Source organism: Vanacampus margaritifer, chromosome 2, assembly GCF_051991255.1.
Source record: "Vanacampus margaritifer isolate UIUO_Vmar chromosome 2, RoL_Vmar_1.0, whole genome shotgun sequence".
Lineage (NCBI taxonomy): Eukaryota > Metazoa > Chordata > Actinopteri > Syngnathiformes > Syngnathidae > Vanacampus > Vanacampus margaritifer.
The window spans coordinates 50,046,646-50,068,472 of record NC_135433.1 but is presented as its reverse complement, the minus strand read 5'-3'; the positions used below and the strand labels follow the sequence as shown (position 1 = coordinate 50,068,472).

Here is a 21,827-nt window from a genome sequence, read left to right as displayed (position 1 = left end):
TACATCCATCAAACTTCTCTTAGGTCTTTCACTTGCTGGCTTTCCTGGCAGTTTCATACTCATACCCGTTATACTGAATATCTCTCTTCTGAACGTGTCCGAACCATCTAAATCGGCTCCCTATAACTTTTTCCCCAAAGCATCTGACCTTGGCTGTCCCTCTGATGAGCTCATTTCTAACATCCTGGTCACTCCTGACAAAGCAACATCTTCATTTTCACCACCTCTAGCTCTACTTGATGTCATTTCTTCAGTGCCACTGTCTCCAATCCATGCATCATACATCGGCCTCGCCACTGTCCTCTTTATCCTAGCAGAGACATCACATAACACCCTTGACATTAAGGGGTGTTAGAAAAAATCGATTGGGCAATATATCCCGATATTGCAGCGTGCAATTCTCAAATCGATTCGATATGCGGCCGAATCGATTTTTAAACATCAATTTTTTATGGGAATTTTCAACTAAACATCTTACTTAGGGTTAGGATTCACACATTAAGCATGGAAGAATGTTATATTAATGTAACATTAAGCCTTAATATTTTATTTCAGTGCTGTTCAAACATGAAACAGACTGCAACCTGTTTGTTAAATGCAGTGGATCAGTTATAAGCCTGAATTTTCAGATAAATAAATAAATTTTCATAGAAATCTTACAGTATACATGTACAAGTTTACTGGTTAGTATTTTCAAAATTTGAGTAAAAAAAAAAAAATCACAATAATCAATTTATAGATTCGTATCGGGATTAATCGAATCGAATCCTGACCTATAAATCATGATACAAATCGAATCGCCAGGTACTAGGCAATTCACACCCCTACTTGACATGCTGCATTTTCATATGCTTTCTCTAGATTGAAAAAAAAAAAAACGGTGTACCTCCTTCTGACCTACTCTATACCTTTGCATTGACACCTTCAAGGTAATTAATGCATCCGTAGTACTCTTCATAGGCAACCATACTGTTTTTCACAAATACTCACTTTCTGCCCTGAGTCTAGCTTCTACTACTGCACATCGCCCTTGTTTTTGAAAATGGGCACCGACACACTTTCCCTCCATTCCTCAGAAATCTTCTCACCCTCTACAATCCTAATGGACAAACCTGGGCAAAAACTCCACAGCTACCTCTCCTCGATGTTCCCATACTTCCACTGGTATGTCAGCAGGTGATTTCAATCAACAATCCTTTTCAGTGCCTTTCTAACGTCTTCCCTAACAATCATCATCAACGCCTCAAAGTTTTCATTCTATCCAACAGACTATTGGAACCAGTTAACACATTTCTATCTCTGTCCTTAATCAACCTATCTGTTTAACTGACCAACCCATAAAGATCGTTCTCAACTTCTTGACTGTCCATCATATGCCTCATTTCCGTTTTCCTTCACCAACATGTCCATCACAATCTGCACCAATCTAGAGTCTCCTTCTAGAATTTTTCTCTTTCTCTTCTAGTTCACATGTGGAGCATTACCGATGATGAAATCAAATACAACACCCTCCAGTTCAAGTTTCGGATTGTTTTAGATTGCGTAGGAGTGCCTAACATTGCATATTGTGACCCGTATTTGTTTTAGTATTTATCATCAAGAAGCAATTAACTGAACTAGTATTCAATCAGTCATTTGTTACGTCATGTCACTGTGATTATCAATTAATATGTGAAGGGGGAATCGTTTCAATGAAGGGACACGTCTCATAAACTTGAATGATACCATCTGTCACCATCATCAGCCAATTAATAGAAAGATGACTTTAATTAACTCAGAAGAGGATAAAAGACAAGGTTTGAAGGAGTAAATTAAGTTTGTTTGTTTTTTGTTTTTGAAACAGCAGCGCTTTATCACTAGCTACACTTGCCTTCATGATGAATTAAACGACACCTCTCCAACTCCTCAACATGCAGATTTGAATTGAGTAAATATTATATTTCCAGAATGAAATGGAGAGGAAGTTGCTGGGTAACTTTTTAGAGTCCATTTGGAATGATGTGTGTAATTCAGCTCGGAGAACTCACAGCAATTTAAGTGGAGAAAGCAGCAATTTCAAGGTAAATGTACTCCACGGGAGCAGCTTCTTGTCTCTTCTCCTCTTCGCTCCACCGAGCTGACGTCTGCCAGTCTGCTGTTTTAAAAGGGGAACAAGGAGGACAAAGGGTTACAAGGGGGTCACAGACGCTTTCAAGAGCCTTTAGTGCCCGCTGTGACTTTTGATCTGCTGCCTTAAGATTTATTCACTTAGGAAGACTTAAGAAACACAAGTCAATTTGGTTACTGGCCACTTTAGTTTACAATGAAAAACACCGTAAAGGCCTAGACAAGGAAAAACGGCAACGTTCAGCCTTAATCTGTTTAACTGTGTCTCATAACACCCTATAGTAAACCGTGTATGTGCGTGCGTGTGCGCATGTGTAGGTTGGCAAAGGCAAAAAACTGCTGAGCTGACTCAAAAAGCAAAAGCAGCCCAATCGGGTAAATTATACATTTGCTCCAGATGTACAGTCCCATTAAATTGTCTTCGCTTTCATCGCCAACAAGCCCCAACGCAATACTAATAAGTGGCTTCTATCAAATCTGCTTATGCATAGCTCATATACATGGATGGCAAATGAAAGGACAACATCATATATCTGAGAATGCCATACTCCAGTAAAAGCTGCCAGGAGAGCTTGAACTCATTTTAACATTCATTCTACAAGTCTACCAGGGGGATCTTTTGTAATTTACATGTGAAAGCGCTGACGCCTTGGAGGGGGGAGTATAATCGCTGGAGTTCATAAATTTGAACTGCAAGACAAACATCTCGTCGTGACAGCCAGTCGGTGTCGAGAATGTACAGTGGGCCATAGTTTTACTTCGTTAACGAAAACGAAAAAATATATTTTCGTCAAGGCACATTTTTAGACTAGACAAGACTAAAATCCCCATTAGTAAACAATAACTTGGATAAAAATCTAAATTTTCGTGGACTAATGAAGATGAGATGAAAAATAAATAAAGACTAGGCTAAATTCTATGGACGTTTTAGTTTACAAGCACAGATGAGATAAAAATTATATGACCTAATCCGCCACGAAAACACTGTGACACACTTGCTTTGCACAGAGCCAGCCGGGGACAAAGAAAATATGTGATATATATTTTACTACATTGAAGTGGAATAAAAAAAAAAAACATATGCTTGATTTTAATTGAAGGGAAGGAATGTGGGCACAAAATAGCTGAAAAAGAAAACAAATCAAACCTGAAGAGAAATGTAGCAGTTAACCACAAATACATTTAGTGTTAATTTTGTCAACGCAAACTAAACAAAAATAATGTTCTCAACACACATTTTTCACTAAAACTAGACTTGACTCGACTAAAACCTTCATTAATAAACAATAACCGGGGACTAAATCAGTATATATTTTTGTCAACTAATGAAGACAAGACAAAAATGTGCTTTACTTAATAAAAACTAGACTTAAATCTATGGACGTTTTAGTTCGTGAACAAAAACTAGACAAAAATTATATGATTTTGTAAAATTTTGTTTCTGCTTATCTGTCATCGACACACACACAGTGACACACACCCCTTTCAAATCTGCAACTAGCGAGTGCAACATGCACAAACACATGGGACAGACAGGAGGTGGATTCACGGGGAAAGGTTAAAAAATAAAAATAAAAAAATAAATTATAGTAATATTAAACCAACGGCTATAACATTCCAAAAGTAATGTTAATCCGACCGCTAATTTATGATGGCTAATTTATGATGGCTAATTTACTAGCTCGTAGCAGGGAGCCATAGTAGCCACTTGTTGCTGTAATTGTGTGTGAAGTTATTTTATAACAAAAAGATGAGAGAAAATTTAATGTGAAATAGTTTTAAATCCAAAATGTTTAACATAATCTGTTGACGAAAAAAATACAGGTCTCAAATGATTGTCCTGACTAAACGTCTAGACTAAAACGTTGGCAGTTTTGTTGACTAAAACTAGACGAATACAATGTTTTAAAAGTCTCAAAAGACTCAAATAAAAACTAAAATGCTAGATTTATGGGCAACTAAAAATTGACTAAATAAAAACAGGATGAGGTTGACTAAAAAGGATCAAAACTAACAAGCGTGATTGAAACTGGACTCAAACCGAGACTAAATTTTAAATTAGCGGATCAAATTATTAACACTAAATACATTTTGGGTAAGTTAACAAAAAGTTTGGTGTTGGTTGTTTATAGCATAGCATTAAACATTCAGAGACATTATTACTAGTAAAAAAAAAAAAAAACATTTTAAATGCTCTATTGTACAATCAGTTGCATTATGTGAGGGAAAAGCACAATCATTCAACCAGGCAAGCAGCTCATTGTCATTTGACAAGACCGTTACCTAGCACAGAAGCTAGCTACCTACAGTTGATGTATGTATGTTATTATGAAAGTAAATGTGTATGTGTACTGTATTTGTCAAAGTCTAATGGGAAGAATAGCTGTCAAAATGATGACAGCTAATGGGGATCCAAATAAATAAACAATAAACAATAAACCAATGGCTACAGCATGTTGTTCCAACAACAACGTTAAACTGACGGCAAACCCATGCTGGTTGACCTACTAGCTTGTAGCATGTAGCGATAGTAGCCACCAAGGTTATTTTATTTAACTACAACTGACGAAAAAACCTAAAACAAAAATTCAAAAAACAATTTCATTAATGAATTAAATTACAAACGAAAATGCTTTTTAAAAAAACGAAAAACTAACTGAAACTAATTTTATGTTTACAAAACTAACTAAAACTAACTATAATTATAGCAAAAATGTCCTTTGTTTTAGTCTTTGGTAATACATTTAATGCATGAGCCTTTGGGGATGATTTGAAATGTGATTTTAAGTAGATTTATATTGATATTAACCTGAATTAGGACATTTGAAAGTGTGTCACACAAAAGTGACGTCATCTAGCAGCAGCCAATAGAAAAGCACCTTCAGATGACGTTGCTCCCATGGTGTGTTTTTTTTTTAAATATTGCACACAAATAATACACTTAATAAAAAATAATAACTAGAAAAATTCCCGCGGAAATTTTGAATGGGACTGCTGACTCGGTCAAGAAATGTGGAAGTTAGCCATAATCAACATAAACTAAAAGGATCTTACTGTCCCTTTAAGAAAAATGCAAATTCACGCACACACATTTGACTTGGAGACATCACGCACCCACATTCCATTGATATTGTATGAGAGACGCACACCTCGAACAAAAGCCTCTCACGACTTAACGGTTCAAGATGCAGATTCAAGAAATGGCTCGTTAGAACGACAAGGGTTTGGGGAACGCGAGCATGTTCTCACTTTTTTAATCGGATGAAAAATGACCAAATGAGAGCAGGTTGAAAACTTATGATTTATCCAAAATGAAGAGGAAAAAGGAGGCGAATTTAACATGGAAAAGATAGGTGATTTAGTCCGACTTCTCCTCGCTTAAAGTGAAAATAAAGGTACTAAATGACACCTTAGCCAAATAAAAGTTAGTTAGTCTGAAAGAAGAGACTTGTCACTACAAAATGTGAGAATTTGATGTCTAGTGAGCAAAGATTGTGGCCATGGTGACGAGTTGAAGTGAAACTTTTGACTTTTGGAAATAGATTTTTTTGGTTCCCGCCACTCAAAGCCTAATTGCTCCACAGAGTGTAATAGAAGGCTATTTCACTCACTGTCTTTGAACCCGCACAGGGGGGAGAGCTTTCATTCCTTAAAATAAATTTCGATACTGAGCTAAAGATGGGAAAAATTGCTACAAAATGAGCTAAAATTCATATCGGTCGGTTAACATATGCACGCGCAGCGTGTCTTGGAAAAAGGTGCTTGATCTGTAATTTGTTCCCCCTTTCTCCATTCATTTCCTATGGGACTTTTTTGGGAGTTTTTTGGGAATTGTGTCGCCATGGTAACTCGGAATTCCTAGAAAAGTAATGCCGCACCGAGTCAGATTGAGCCGCATCGTTTGATACCTCATTTGTCCCGGTGCGATCTACGGTACGGGCCGCATTTTTGCGGAAAAATCTGGGGATTTTCTAGGGTGGAGAGTAATATGTGCTGCTTTCAGCAGTCCCATAATAATAAAATAAAACTAATACTGAAACTAACTAAAAATGAGTATGTATGAAAAAAATTATAAAACTAATACAAACTAACAGAACCACCTTGAAAACTAATTAAAACTAACTCCATTTGAAAACCAAAACTCAAAACGAAATAAAAACTGACTAAAATGAAAAATTCCAAAACTAGAATAGCCCTGGTAGCCACTTGACATAATTGTTTGTGAAACTGAATTTGTACTGAGATACAGTACAGGCCAAAAGTTTGGACACACCTCATTCATTGTGTTTGCTTTATTCTCATGACTATTTACATTGTAACTTCTCACCGAAAGGCATCAAAACTAAGAATGAACACGTGGAGTTATGTACTTAACAAAAAAAGGTGAAAACTGAAAACAGGTTTTGGATTCGAGTTTCTTCAAAATAGCCACCTTTTGCTTTGATGACTGCTTTGCACACTCTTGGCATTCTCACCTCTGGGAACTCCTTGAATACTGTTGGAAAAACATTTCAGGTGACTACTCTTGAAGCTCATCGAGGGAATGCCAAGACCAAAGCATGTCATTTATTAACAGGATTTATGTATTTATTTCAGGGTCCTCATTAGCCTCTACTAGTGTAGAGACTATTCTTCCTCGGGTCCTCTCACATTTCATATAAAACCTCGACAATGACATTGGTACATTAGAAGTCATTTTGGTCTCATCAACACGTTCGCTTCTCATGCAGGCATTATTATCTTGGAAAGAGATCGCTCCTATGAAAACAAAAATGTTCTATGGTAGCCACTTTTGTGAAATTATACACGTCTTCGGCTGCCTCAGTGCGACTCGCAGCTCATCTGTCAGTCAGTCACGTTTTAATGCTAGAGCTTGAAATAGAGCTCTGAAATGTGTTTTTAATGCATATATGAATACTGCAATAAGTTTTGCAAACTATTGTTCGCATGGCAGCACAATTGTATGGAGTTTTATTCATGTGTATAGCTCACGCCACATATGCTAAACTTCATGGATGGCATCCACAAAGGTTGAAGCCACGCAACTTAACTATTTTTGTTTGTGTTGGATGTTTCACCTTTTAGATTAAATGTGTTAAACGTCGCGGATGGACGCTGTCTTAGAATGTGACACCTGGAGCTGACGGTCACGGACACAGGCGGCTTTGGCTGCGTCTTGGGAATGCTGCAGCCTCGGAATTGGGGATACAGATCGTCTTCCACTTTGGCGAGACATTTGGTGCTATTTTTCATCCTGACTACTCAAACGACATACTCCACCAAGGCTTTAATTCATCACCTGCAAAGTCAGTACGTGTATGGCTACAACCTACAATCTTAATAAAGAAATCTCAGCAATCAGCATGACACAGCATTTATCTGGATACAAGGGAACTAAATGGGTTTTCCAACTATTTATATTGGGACTAAAGGCACCATCCAGACCAGATAAAACTACATTAGAGCTTCTGACCCTGGACAAAATCAGATACGTTTTTTTTTATTTCCAATCGCAAAGCGTATTTTTATTGTTTCTGATATAATTAACTCATTCACTCACAGCCATTTTCACTGAAGCAATCCCCTCCACTCCCAGCTGTTTTACTGGATTTGGACTGACTGCCTTCAAAATATTGTTTTCTGTTGCTATAAAAACATGGAAACTACCCAAAAAAAAGATTAGAGTCTCTTCTTTCATCAGGAAAAAAATAAGTATATTTCTATCTGTTTCAGTTTTGCAACAATTAGCATTATAATATAGCTAAGTTTCATCATTACTCACAAATCTATTTAGAATTGTGAGTAAATTACCTTTTTCAACATGGCCCTGGTTGATCTCTTTTTCTCTGCTGCTACCTGCTGGGCGTTTTTGTAGTCACTACTATTTATTCAACCGTTCTCTGCATTTCAGAGGCTGCATCAAAGCCTTCTGTGTGCTCCTGCATATAAAAAACATAAAAATGTATAAAAGTGTCTTTGGGACATTTAAAACATTTAAAATAGATCGTATTTATACGTTTTTGGGAGCAAATGAGTTAAAGTGAGCATGATGACCAAACAAACTACCTCTCATTCAAATCATATCCTATCAAGTGATGATGTCATTTTGTAACGTTTTTTTCCCTAACTATACCTCAATGCCAAATATGGTATTAAGTGCGTTCCTAATAAAAGGCTGCTCAATTCTCCGTCATTTACGACTTTGTCGATATCTCCGCAAGTTGACGTTGTCTTTATCCTATCCGTTATCTCGAGTTTGAGTGCTTGACAGTCAGCATTTTCTTGTGCAGGCTGCACAGCTTCATTTTCTTATCTCTATGAAAGTTCTTTCTCTTTGATCCTCCACAATGTGGTCGAAAATTACACATGATTAGCTCGAATTGAAAGTAGAAAGGCAGCAGAAGAATATTGATGGTGCAACTACTGCACACATACACAGGCACATCTATGAAAAATAAATGCAAGCTATTGTCAAGCACGTTCTGCAGAAAAATCTATTTGGTAGTTAGGCCCAGCATTTGCTAAGATCAGATTGATAAGATTGATCATGAATGCACAAAGCACGTTTTTAGGTTAGATGTGTTGAACCTTGTAAAAAGTCCAAACTAAACTCAGCAATGTGGACCCTCATCTTCATTTTGCCAAACTGCACCATGCACACAATATGAAATCTGGGAGTGCAGGCCATACTTTGGATAAAGAAATTATTCATTTACATATGTCGATGAATAATAAACACAAGCCTGCAGGCTAACAGATTGTTCTTTTCATATTTAAAAAGATAGATAGGCCACACACAAACTCGCGCAACGCATGTACACGACAGGAGCTAAAAACACGAAAGAAGACCAACGCAGCTCACTTAACACATCCGGCCTCTTTTGTCTCATACGAATGCCACAAAGGCGCTAAAATGCTGCCTTTATGCTCATTCCGAGTACAGGCATCTTTTCTCACGGACAGTGTCTGCATCGATATACAAGTCTTTTAATCAGCTCTGATGAATTATTGAGCAGCCTTTTTATATTAGATTATGACCTATATTCTGGCTGCTTGAAGAGAGCGTGCCAATAAAATCCAGATTTAGTTTTTAAGTTGGCTCCATGTCCCACATAAGCTTTAATCACTGAGCAAGACATACACACACACACACACACACACACACACACACACATTGAAGAGGAAGTTTCCATGTAGCTCTGCAGATGTAATCATTCATTTAAGAGGACAAGTTCTCAGGTTTTTTTCACGCTGCCCTGCATAGCCAAGTGCTCAATTTGTGCCGGTTTAATTAAGGCTGATCTAGTACTCAGACGCCGACATGTGATACGTCTCATAGGAAGTACACGGGGAGGAAAAAAGAAGCAGCAAGAGATTAGTATTCTCCTGCTGTCTCCCCTCTTGGCCTGTTTATCAATGAAGATCATGTCTATGAAGGCTCTTCAGGCGCACTTCTTTTCCACATAGCCTTCCAGAGCTGTTTTTAAAGCACTAAAAAGCGTCGGGGGTAATAATCATGAAATATTGTGTTTCTACAACAAAGAAGCTGAATGCTCTACCGACAAATAATAGCATCACCATCTCTATGTTTAACACAGTGAAAGATTGGACAAGGCTCGAAATAATGTTTCTTTTTTGCGGTGAAGGTTTGAAAATCAATGACTTAAAAGGGACAGTGTGTAGAATTTAGTTCCACCTAGTGGTAAACTAAAGAACGCAACAAGCTAAGTTCAAAGTGTGTGCATTTTGAAGCACGCGCACTACGGTAACTCAGAGACACCACACTTCATATTATAATGTATTTACATGTGTTGGGATAATATAGTCTATTTTGTGAACTAATTGGGGATGACATATTTTTTACTATTTTATCAACACGCTGAAATATTGTAAAATGTTTTAGTACATCATATTTATTTCCTATACTTCTTAAATATTTGTTTCATTTTGGATTGTTTTAGTACAGTGCATTTGATACGCATGGTCACTCCGAGCTGTCAGGCTTCATCTTCTTTGAGGGAGAAAAAAAAAAGACATAGCAGAAACTGTCAACGCTGCCCGTGCCTGCGAGCCCAAAACTTCTGTAAAAAGATACGTCCGTCCCAAACACGTGATCGGTTTTCACTAAATGTATGTGCACATGCCCAAATCAAACTCTGAAAATATTAGAACGACAGTCACAACATTTTTTAGACTTTATTCACATTGTAAGCTGTTGCCTATGGCAATGGCAATGTTGGGAGGTGGTTCCTGTCATAAAATGAAAAATATTATGATTTTGTAATATTTTCATAGTATGATTTGGGCATATGTGCAGATACGTTTGGTGAGGCTGGATCTCGATTTTGAGGAGCTGAATGTTCGTAGTGCCATCTAAATTATGGCAACACTTGGTGACGCCATATAGGGCTTTTTATTTATGTGTTACAGTATGTGTTGCTCATTTCGCATTATGAAGATGATTCTACCATGAATTTTACTGTGCACATGTTCATTTTGAAGATTTGGACAGATTCACCTCAAATGTACAATCAGGCGATGAAAACGCATTTAAATCCATAAAAAGGTCATATTGACTCGCGAACCTAAACCAAATTAATGCTGTATCTAGTGGGGTGGGGGGGTTTATGCTCTTTTAGATTTAATTATTTATTTAATTAATTGTGTTTAACTGCACCTGTCTTGGACCCATCCCATGAGATATCTAGGGCAAGAAAAAAAGACGCAATATAGCATGCTGGTCAGAATGTGATTGGCCTTTCGCTCCCTCTCACTATTGGTCAATGCTGCGGAACCAAAAGGACGACGACATCGGGCACGGCACACTGTGCGACAAGACGGACAAAAAAGTTTACACGCAAGACTTGAAGCGTCACAGATGCCAGGCGACCAAATCATTGAGCAAATCACACAACGTAGGGACGCTACGTCAACTCAAATTTGTTCATGATATGCTACATTTGTCTGCGACACGTCTGTCGGGTCAAAATTGGGCTATTTTCTTGTAGTCTGACCAAGGCATAAGGCGCAGCACAGCCTACGGAATATAATTAGCGACTACTAGACCTACGATTATATAAAAGTAAAAATAAATGTATGTTGATGTGAACATATTTTTTTTGCATATTATTGAAATTGATAGTGGGTTCTTGAAATAAATGAACATTGAAAAATTTAAACATTCTGCACACTGTCCCTTTAATTTGAAAAGCATTTTGTGCAGCATTTTTTTTATTTGCACGTTAATCCCACGGACCTGAAGCAAGGGTTTAAAGTAAAAATATGAAATTATTAACTTGTCTGCTATTTTTTTATTCAACGTTGGCTGGTCTCTGCTTTAACGCGGTTCCAGCCGGATGTGAAAAGTGGGCTCAATCACTCCAAGCACCTCATTTCGGCGTTAAACCCGCTAGCCATGTCAGTCTTAGGTTAGCTTTGCAATTAGCATGGCTTCTCCGTCTTTCCTCGTCATCCCTTTGTGAGATCAATTCTCAGATGTGTAATTTTTTTGCCGCCTTGGAGGTGATGGTTACTGACTCAGGAGCAACCCCGCAACAAGTTTAGCTTCACTAAGCGAAGCTTGTTGCTAGCTAGCTGTTGTGGCGTAAGTAACACCAAATCAATTTTAACTCATTCACTGCCATTGACGTCTATAAACGTAAAAAAAAATCATTTGAACTATTTCTATTACTTAAAAAAAAAAGTCCCACTTTTGTTAACAAGAGTATGAAAACCTAGACATTTTTTTAATAATCTTTTTTTTTAATGAAAAAAAAAGAAAAGATTATTAAAAATTAGGGGCGTCAGGCGATTACTTTTTTTTATTGTAATTAATCGCATGACTTCAATAGTTAACTCACAATGAATCACAAATTTTCTGTTCTAAATGTACAATACATTTTTTTCTAGGTTTTCATAGTAATAGTTCAAATGATTTTTTTACGTCTATAACAGTCAATGGCAGTGAATGAGTTAAAGGAATTTCTTTGCTTCACATTTTAAATAATTTATTGTTTTTCCATTTTCTGAGGTACACGAAGGACCAACACATTAATACCAATGCCAAATCCAGTAATAATTGTTTGCACTATTGGAATTATGACCAAGGGAGTGAACCTCAGGTAAAGCATTCCTAATTCATGGCCATAATCCAAAAACGAATCAACTGTTCAGCAAAACAAATGTCCTCTCTGTTAAAATGAAAGTGATGCTAAGTGACAGCCACCATTCTTATAATTTCTCAGCCAGACACTGTTAGCTCAAGGACTGCATCATCATCTGCAAAATAAAAATTATAAAATGTCTCCTTTCCCCCTGTTTTGTTTTAGAACCCCCGTACATACAATACGAGATAAGATGATGATGTCCAATCACAGATTTGCCTAAACTAACACTGTTGTAATTTCCATGCCAGGCCAGTAGATGGCAATGTCCTACTGAAAGGTGACAGTGATATCTTTTCTGCTAATCCGGAGTCTTTTCTATTTCATAAATATCAGTTTAAAAGATGTTGTGTGAAAACTGTGAAGATTTTTACCAGAGCTGTCAAACGATTACATTTTTTAATCTGATTAATCGCATCTTAGAATTTTGATTAATCACGATTAATTGCTTCATTAAAAAGGCTTTTTTATTAAAAAATGTTTGCCCTCCATATTTGACGAGCACCTGTTATGTGTTAATTCTTTCGACATTTAATGTTATCAGGACGTCTTCAACATGTTTTGATCCGCTAGACGCTCTCATCCTCCTCTTTTTCTACAGTCAATTACTTGCATAATTTAAAATGAAAAAAAATGGCCCCAAATATTCTGAATGTCATACGCAAACATTTATTAAATGCTTTACTTTAATGCATGTAGTTATGTTTATTTGTTCAAACACAACTTTACGGAACCATCTGCTGTCAGTTTAAGAATCCTCTGCGGTTAAAAATAATAGTATGATTAATCTGTGTTAATACATAATTAATGCGATAATTTTTTGCGATTAATTAATTTGTGAACGCTTTAACTTTGACAGCACAAATTTTTACACATCAATGTCTTCCATTCTATATATTTTTCTCTGTGTTTACACAAAAGCCAGAAAGGACTCGTATTCGTAAGCATTCACTTTCAAAACGCTTTTGCCATCTAAATGAGCAGTTAAAACATTTTCTGTTTTCAATTTTAATAATTGTCTATTGTAAGTGGGACATAACATTCACATCCCAGTCACTGTCAAATTCCAGCAAAATAGCTCGGACCACATCACAAAGTCTCCGTATTCGTCTCGCTCATTTCACTTGAAAGGCCGTGTTGAGCCATGTGTCACAGAGGCACAGTGCAGTTCGCACTCCAAACGTCCATTTTGCATCACAGCTGTGACACCGTCGACAGACAATTTGCTTCTCCATGTCCCTACGTTGACTCCAACGGTCACACGTGCTTCTACAGCAACAAGCACGATCAGTAACGATCCCACGTTACGAGAGCGAGTCCCAGGTGAATTTCCCAGGTACCGAGTCATAACCTTGACTGCAGACAAACACGCACACGCGCGCGCAGCATAAATCCAAACTGATGTCAACGACAGGAGAGTTAATCAGAGAAAAAGGGTCAATCACGGCTGAACCTTTGATGGATGTTCGTGACTCGGTATGCGTGTGTGTGTGTGTGTGTGTGTGCGTGTGTGTGTGCGTGTGTGTGTGTGTGTGTGTGTGTGTGTGTGTGTGTGTGTGTGTGTGTGTGTGTGTGTGTGTGTGTGTGTGCGTGTGTGTGTGTGTGTGTGTGTGTGTGTGTGTGAGCGTGGGTGTGTGTCTGTCAAAATAAGAGCGGGTGTGCTGTGAAAGTACACTTTGCATCTGACACAGTGAGAATCTCACTCAACGCGACGCAGAGTTGCTCTCACATTTTGCAAGCCTTTAAGCAGATAAAACGATTGCACCGAGCTCATGCCCATGCGTGTGTGTCTATTAAAGTATAACGTTTTATTAGGCATTGCAACCGATTCCGAACACGCCATCACATGCACACAAACATTGCAATTGCTTCTATGAGTGTGCATATGCAGTAATTGCTAATCAGGTGGATGGTAGGAGCCAAAGTATAAATGTTTACATCTGTCACTGGTCGTTACTACTGCTGGACTGCAGACAGAGACAGGTCAAAAAAAATCGATCTAACTTTAAATAGGCATGTCTCTCACACACAAACGTAAAAATAAATAAATATTGACCATTTAATATAAATAATTAAATCAATATTTATAATCCAAAAGAATGCAGGAAAAAAACGAGCATGAGTGAATCCCAAGCAGTGTACTCACCTATTGAACAAAAAAATAATATAATTACTCAATTGTGTTGGCTGGAGCAATCGAAAGAATCAGAAATGTTATCAATTAGACAAAGGGGCTGCTTGGGTCTTCAATCTGTTAGTGAAATCCCACAAAGGAAAAAAACGTATACTTCAAAGCAGCTTCAGTCCATTAGCAAAGAAAAAATCCATTGTTAGTGTCAGTTAGAATTGTTATATATTTTTTACATTAAGAATTAGAGATCCAGGATTTAAAAAGGTAATTCCACAGAAAGAAATAACTCCATCCAGAGTACCCCTATGGGGGTAACAGTTTCCCAATCGTCCCACTTGTCATTATCTTCATGTACTGGGCAGAGGAAGCATTTAACCTCCCCTAGGAGGGGAAAGTGGGAATAGAGAAAAAAATGAGGTGGACAACAAAATGAGTTGTGTGATTGACTCCACTTTTCTATGCATCTATACGTTGTGGTGACTCTGTGTAACTAACACATAACACACAGACACTCCAAAAAAAAACTAACAAACCATCCGTTTTCATTGTATTGCAAATATAATAAATCACATCTTTAAATTGCATCACAGCCTCTGCTAAATGAATGGCACCTACTCTGATAACGAGCAAGACGTGATTTTTTTTAAGATGATGAGCAACATGAATTGAAATGAATCACTATGTGGAACACACTGTGAGCCGATGGATATGAAAAGATGGCAAAAAGGTGATTGAAGATGCCAGATTGTCGCACAACCGGCGAAAAATCCTCCGCATGATCAAGTCCGTTCTCTTTCAAAGCTCGTGTCAGTCTGTCTGTGGGAACAAGTCAGTTGAGAGCGATATGAGATGGAATGTGGGTGGGGGGGGGGGGGATGAGACTGGGGTGGGGGGGGGGGGGCAGATGGCGGCCAAAGTGAACACACAGGGCTTGTCTGGAACTATACTGTAGATGCAAACTGCTTGATTTGAACATAAAGCTCATCTCATTGACAATAAGATGATCACGACTGATGAAAATGTCCTCACACTGAACAGATGTTGGATGCTGTTTCTTATTGGGCATGGCGGCACATGGGAGGAGGAAGGTGTGTGGCATTTTCTATTCTTTAATGATGGCACTAGAGAAGATTTTTTTTTGTGTGTGTAGTAACACCGGAATGTAGTTTGATGACGATGGCAGGAGGAGGCGGTCCTTGCTTGATGACACAGGGCTGTGATTGGAGTTGAACACAACAAAAAAATAGAACAAAATGATAGAATATGTCAATGGAAGTCAACGTGTGTGTATGTTTGTGTGTGTGTCAAGGTGTGCATAGCAGATGCACGCAACAGACCTTCAAAAACATTGCTGACACAAGAAAACAAGACTTGGTGACGGACACTAAACACTAAGTAGACCTACCTATGGTTCGATTTAAGAACCGCCCAAAAAAGGATGCATAGGATGGAAGGAGGGAAAAAAATAGGAGGCAGGAAACGAAAAAGGTACAAAAGTAAAAAAGTGGAAAAGAGGGGAGCCGATTAAAAGGTTGTAATATTAAGGGAAGGAATTAGCACATTTGGTGGATTCAAAAAGTAGCCAAAGTTACGAGTGGACAATGAAGAGGAGGCAGTGGAGGGAGGAGGGAGTAGGGGGAGCGTGGGCTGCACGGGGGGAGAAAGGGATGGAGGTGAAAGCAATTGAGAGGGGTGAAAGAATGAATGAAGAGGGGATACAAAAAAAGGGGGGGAGAATTCCCTTCCTCTTTCTTCTTTCCCGTCTCTCTCACCCTCCTCGTCTGGCTCATAAATGGAAAAAATTGTTCACCAGGTAAATGGCAAAATAGATGAGGAGGCAGAGAAGTGAGAGCGCCAGCAAATGAACAGACAAAGCACCTCCCAGCAGCGCGATGAGGAAAAAAAAGAAGAGAAAACGAAAGATAAAAGCAAATACTCCAGTGGCCTCCGTCGTCTCCAGTTGACGCGCGGAAGGGGGGATTGGCGAGCGCCAGTTGTTCCCCTTCCCCGTCTGCCCTCTGCTTTCTTCTCGCGCTCTCCCCCCAAAAAAGCTTCCCATCCAGATGAGCAAAAAGCAGGCACAGGTGTCCTCTGTCCCTCAACTCTGCTCGGACGTGCCGCGCCACTCACACAGGTAAGACATTGTTGCGGCAGCAACACACAGTGGGAGGAAAAAGGCATACGAGGGGCTGCTGCTCGTCAAGCACTGGCCGCCTCATGAGGGAAAGATGTGATGCCGGAATTGCTCTGTCTCCCCTCTCCCGCCCATCCCTGCGAAAAGATGGGAGGAAGGGAGGTGGGCACACTCGCTGCATTAGTATTCATTGAAAGAGTGTGGGAGAAAAGCGAGAGAGATGCGGAGCCTGCAAATGTCGAGGAACCCAACTGGTGGTTCAAACTGATAAGAGAATGGCTCCCCCTTGAGGAAGTCGTCAGTACGCAAGCTCAAATGCTGGAGATGTCGAAACTCTTTTGTTCAAGGGCCCATCCATACATAAAAATGGAAGGACGCAAGGGCCACTTAGAAATTATTAGACTTTAATTTATTAGCCATGCTAAAATCAATCAATTAATCAATTATATTTGTATTTTCTAGTTAATTTCCTAAATGGTTACATTACATACAACATATTTCTGTTGAAGGTGGTAAGGTAAAGCAGTTAAGGATTTTTTATTTTTTATTTGGGGTATTGCACTCAACTCATCTCAACGTTCAGTACCAAAACAACAACAAACTGTGGGAAGCTTCTAAAATTAAACTGTATTTATTCACCATAGTGTTTTGAAGGGTAATGGGCTCTTTGCACAAATCCACTACTTCATTTCATGTCTTTCATGATTGGTCAAAATGATTAATCCAGGTGTGCCTGACCTCATTAAGCACGACGACAATGGCCAGACACACCTGGATTAATCATTTTGACCAATCATGAAAGACATGAAATGAAGTAGTGGATTTGTGCAAAGAGCCCATTGTGTTACACTAGTAGAGGCACCCCAAAAAATTTCACACCCTCCTTTTTCACACTGCTTAACTCCACCTTTTTTTTTTAACTAACCTTGCGGGCCGTGTCAAATGTCAATGGCCCCTTGGCCGTAGTTTGGACACCACCGGCAGGGTATATGAACTTGGAGCTTTAGCGCAAACAAATGGAGCAAAGACGACTTTGCGGTGAAGTCAAGGCTAAATTAGTGTGGCAAAAATCAAGCAAGTCAAGTCAAGTCCACACTAAATTTGATAAAAGTGAAATGAACAACTTTCTATCAAATTAAATAAATTCTGCATTTTCACAGGATATGCTTTTAAAGTCATGTGTTTCAAGCCTATGTTACTATGAGTTCTTTTGTCAGGACTGTTATAATAATAATAGCTTTTTTTTTTCTTTACCTGAGGATTATATTGAACTTTTTCCCTCTGTGCAATGCAATATTAAGAAAGTTATGACCAGGGTTGGGAGGGTTACTTTTAAAATGTAATCCGTTATCTGCAAAAAATTTAGTTAGTAACGTAATCCAAGTACCATAATATTAAGGGAATGTAACTGGATTACTTTTGAATTACTCCAATATTAAGTATGCTCATGAAGACAAAATAAAAACAAATATCACCACAATATATATTCTATACAATGTGCCCCTTTTATTTGCGGGTGATAGGGACCGGACCCACGCAGCCTACAAATTTTTTTTTTTCAGCTTTTTCAAACTGCCCGCGTGTGGAGGACACGACTAGTCAGTTCGTTCGTTCTCACCTCCCCGACATGTAGCAACAGTCCCACTTGCGCACACGCTCACTCTCGCTCTGTCCTTCTCTCTCGCTCTCTCTCTGTCCTTCTCTCTCTCTCTCTCTCTCTCTCTCTCTCTCTCTCTCTCTCTCGCCCCCTTTCGCACTCTCTTTCTCATTATGGGACTGCTGAGAGGAGCAAGCAGCACATATTACTATCCTAGAAAATGGGTTTATTATTATTATTTAACTCTTTGACTGCTAGGTGTTTTCAGAAAAGGGATGCTGTCAGTACCAGCCGATTTAAGCATTTTGACTGATCTTTCAAGGTCCACAGAAAAAATTGTGTTTGGACTATGGAAACACACATACTACCAAATGAAAGATTGAACTCTCATCTTTCATCAGAAAAAAATAGTTTGTTTCTACCTTATTCCGTTTTTCAGTAATCAACAATAGAAAATGGTTAGAGAGTTACCCAAATGCTCTGTTTTGAAACAAAAAACGGAGAAATCAAGCTTTTTGTGAAACGATATTATTTCATGCACACTAGTGAATTTGACACCTTTTTTTTCCATGAATGATGTCACAAACACCTAAACAGTGCTTTACTTCTGTAAAACACTACCACCAACAATGAAAAAGTGTTTTTTGATAGCAAAATACATTTATTTACATTCAGCAGTGTAACAATTTGACAAAACAATTTGGCAAACTATTTACAAATGTGTGCAACCGTGGTACTGTTTACAATTGTGTGGATGTTTCAAATACAGTTTTTCTTTTTGTAACACTCCCCTGCGTGCAAGTGGACGCAGCAGGATTGGCACAACAGATTAGTTTCACTGCAATGGCTCCTTCGCGTGCAGACGATACACTTTCTTGCCGGCCTTTTTTTCCGGGGAATAGCAAGTATATACTGCAGTGTGTGTTCGGCCATGATGCCATCAAGTCTACTCTCAGGATCATGATACGGTGACGTTACGGTGGGGTTACGTCTGGCTTCCTCATTGTCTTTCAGTTCCTATACCGGGTGGTTGATCCATCTTATCAGCTCCATTCATGGTGGCATCGTAGTCCATAACCAGTGTCTTCTCCGTGATCAGACTGTACCCACTCCTCCGATGAATATGCATTGGACTCGGGGCACTCTTCGTCGTCCGATTGAACGTTCGCCTGAGCAGAAGTGCTCGGTTGTGCTCCGCGTTTTCCGGCGTTAGCATCGCTAGCCGGTGAGGCTTTATGACGTGATCATAGCCGCCGCGTCAACGCTTCCAACTTCGGCGTCAACCTCGGAGTCACCATCATCATCATCGTCGTCATCAATGTGCTCTTAAGCATTGGTCGATGCTTTTCGTCTTTGAAAAAAATGCTCAAGCGTGAGCTGCTTGCAACCGGTCGCCATTATGGCTTCCTCAGCCATTGTCCCCTCAACACTCTAGCTCCGCCTCACGTCTTCTACTGAAGCCTACCCAATCTTGTCCAAAGAGAGTCATCGCTGCCATCTAGGGGCCAAAAATAGTCATTATACTAACTAGATCTGCTTGATACTTTCAGGACAGCTGGCCAAGGCTTTCCTCCACCCGTTTCCCAAAAAAAAACAAAAAAACTTGGTGAACGTCTTTTAACGTCTTTGGCGCTCCTCCGTAGGATTTTACTAAACGTTATTTAACGTTTTTGGCAGTCAAAAAGTTAATCTTCCACCGATTTTTCCACAAAAATGCGGCCTGTACCGTAGATCGCACCAGCACGAATGAGGTATCAAACGATGCGGCTCGATCTGACTCGGTGCGGCATTACTTTTCTAGGAATTCCGACTTACCATGGCGACGCAATTCCCAAAAAAGTCCCCCAAAAAGTCCCATAGGAATGAATGGGAAAAGGAAAGACAAAATCACACATCAAGCACCTTTTTCCAAGACACGCTGCGCGCGCATACGTTATCCGACCGATATGAATTTTAGCTCATTTTGTAGCAATTTTTCCCATCTTTAGCTCAGTGTCGAAATTTTTTTTAAGGAATGAAAGCTCTCCCCCCTGTGCGGGTTCAAAGACAGTGAGTGAAATAGCCTTCTATTACACTCTGTGGAGCAATTAGGCTTTGAGTGGCGGGAACCCAAAAATCTATTTCCAAAGTCAAAAGTTTGACTTCAACTCGCCACCATGGCCACAATCTTTGCTCACTAGACATCAAATTCTCACATTTTGTAGTGACAAGTCTCTTCTTTCAGACAAACTAACTTTTATTCGGCTAAGGTGTCATTTAGTATCTTTATTTTCACTTTAAGCGAGGAGAAGTCGGACTCTCCCGGCTATCTTTTCCATGTTAATTTCAGGCGCCTTTACCCCTGCATTTCTGATAAATCATAAGTTTTCAACCTGCTCTCATTTGGTCATTTTTCATCCGATTAAAAAAATGAGAACATGCTCGTGTTCCCCAAACCCTTGCCGTTCTAACAAGCCATTTGTGGAATCTGAATCTTGAACCTTTAAGTCGTGAGAGGCTTTTGTTCGAGGTGTGCGTCTGTCATTAATTTCAGTTGAGTGTGTGTGCATGACGTCAGTATGTTAAAGTTCCAATGTGTGTGCGTGAATGTGCATGTTTCTTAAAGGGACAGTAAGATACTTTTGGTTTATGTTGATTATGGTTAACTTCCACATTTCTTGACCGATTCCAGTCGTTTAAATTTTAAACTGTTCAGCTCATTTAAAAAAATGTAAGGATAGTAAAATACTTTTAGTTTATGTTGATTATGGTTAACTTCCACATTTCTTGACCGATTCCAGTCATTTAAATTTTAAACTGTTCAGCTCATTTACATTTTTTTAAGGACAGTAAGATACTTTTAGTTTATGTTGATTATGGTTAACTTCCACATTTCTTGACCGATTCCAGTCGTTTAAATTTTAAACTGTTCAGCTCATTTACATTTTTTTAAGGACAGTAAGATACTTTTAGTTTATGTTGATTATGGTTAACTTCCACATTTCTTGACGGATTCCAGTCGTTTAAATTTTAAACTGTTCAGCTCATTTACATTTTTTTAAATACATTTTCCAAAAAAACACATTATTATAATTATTTTTCATTTTAATTTTTTTTATTAAATGGAATGGACTGCTATTTAAATACTGCTTTTTTACAAGTGCTACTACTATACTACTACTACTATGTCTACAAGTACTACATACATGCGTCTTTTCACCTTGCAAGAGTCAGCAGTGCCATTCAAAATTTCCACGGGAATTTTTCTAGTTGTAATTGTAATCCCTCAAAAAAATCCCAATTTTTAATAAGTGTGCCTGTAACCTGATTACATGTTTTTTTCCTGTAACTGTAATGGAATGCAGTTAAAAAAATAAAAATAAAAAAAGCAATCTGATTACGTAACGGCGGTACATTTATACATATTCCGTTAGTCCGCAGGCCTGGTTATGACTATTTGAAAGCTGTGAAATTGCACCAATCTGGCCAACACTTTAATGTTCAAAAAGTCAATGGGGGTCGCGATTTTAGGTGTGAACTTCTATGTAAAGTCCAAGATGAAACTTTCCATAACTTTATTCATCTTTACCCTATTTTCAAAAGAGTGGCATCATTAGAAAGCTGGCTAAACACAGAAACAGACAACAACTATGAATTATTTCTAATTCATGTGTTAATACAACGAAATTCCAGTCACTTTCAAAACAATAGCTAACT

General features: G+C 38.6%; 1 protein-coding gene across 2 annotated transcripts in view; it reads right to left on the bottom strand.

The window, feature by feature from the left end:
- Positions 1-16,640, bottom strand: part of grin2ba (glutamate receptor, ionotropic, N-methyl D-aspartate 2B, genome duplicate a) — a 154,524-nt gene extending 137,884 nt beyond the window's left edge. Inside the window, exons 1-2 of one of the 2 annotated variants that reach the window (XM_077556601.1) lie at positions 15,806-16,640; positions 2,028-2,134 (exon numbers count right to left, since the gene is read on the bottom strand). The gene's annotated coding sequence lies outside the window, so the exon portion shown is untranslated. Of the gene's footprint in view, positions 1-2,027; positions 2,135-14,415; positions 15,219-15,805 lie in introns of those variants that run through there. The other variant, XM_077556602.1, reaches the window with a different exon arrangement.
- Between the last annotated feature and the right edge of the window lie 5,187 nt (positions 16,641-21,827).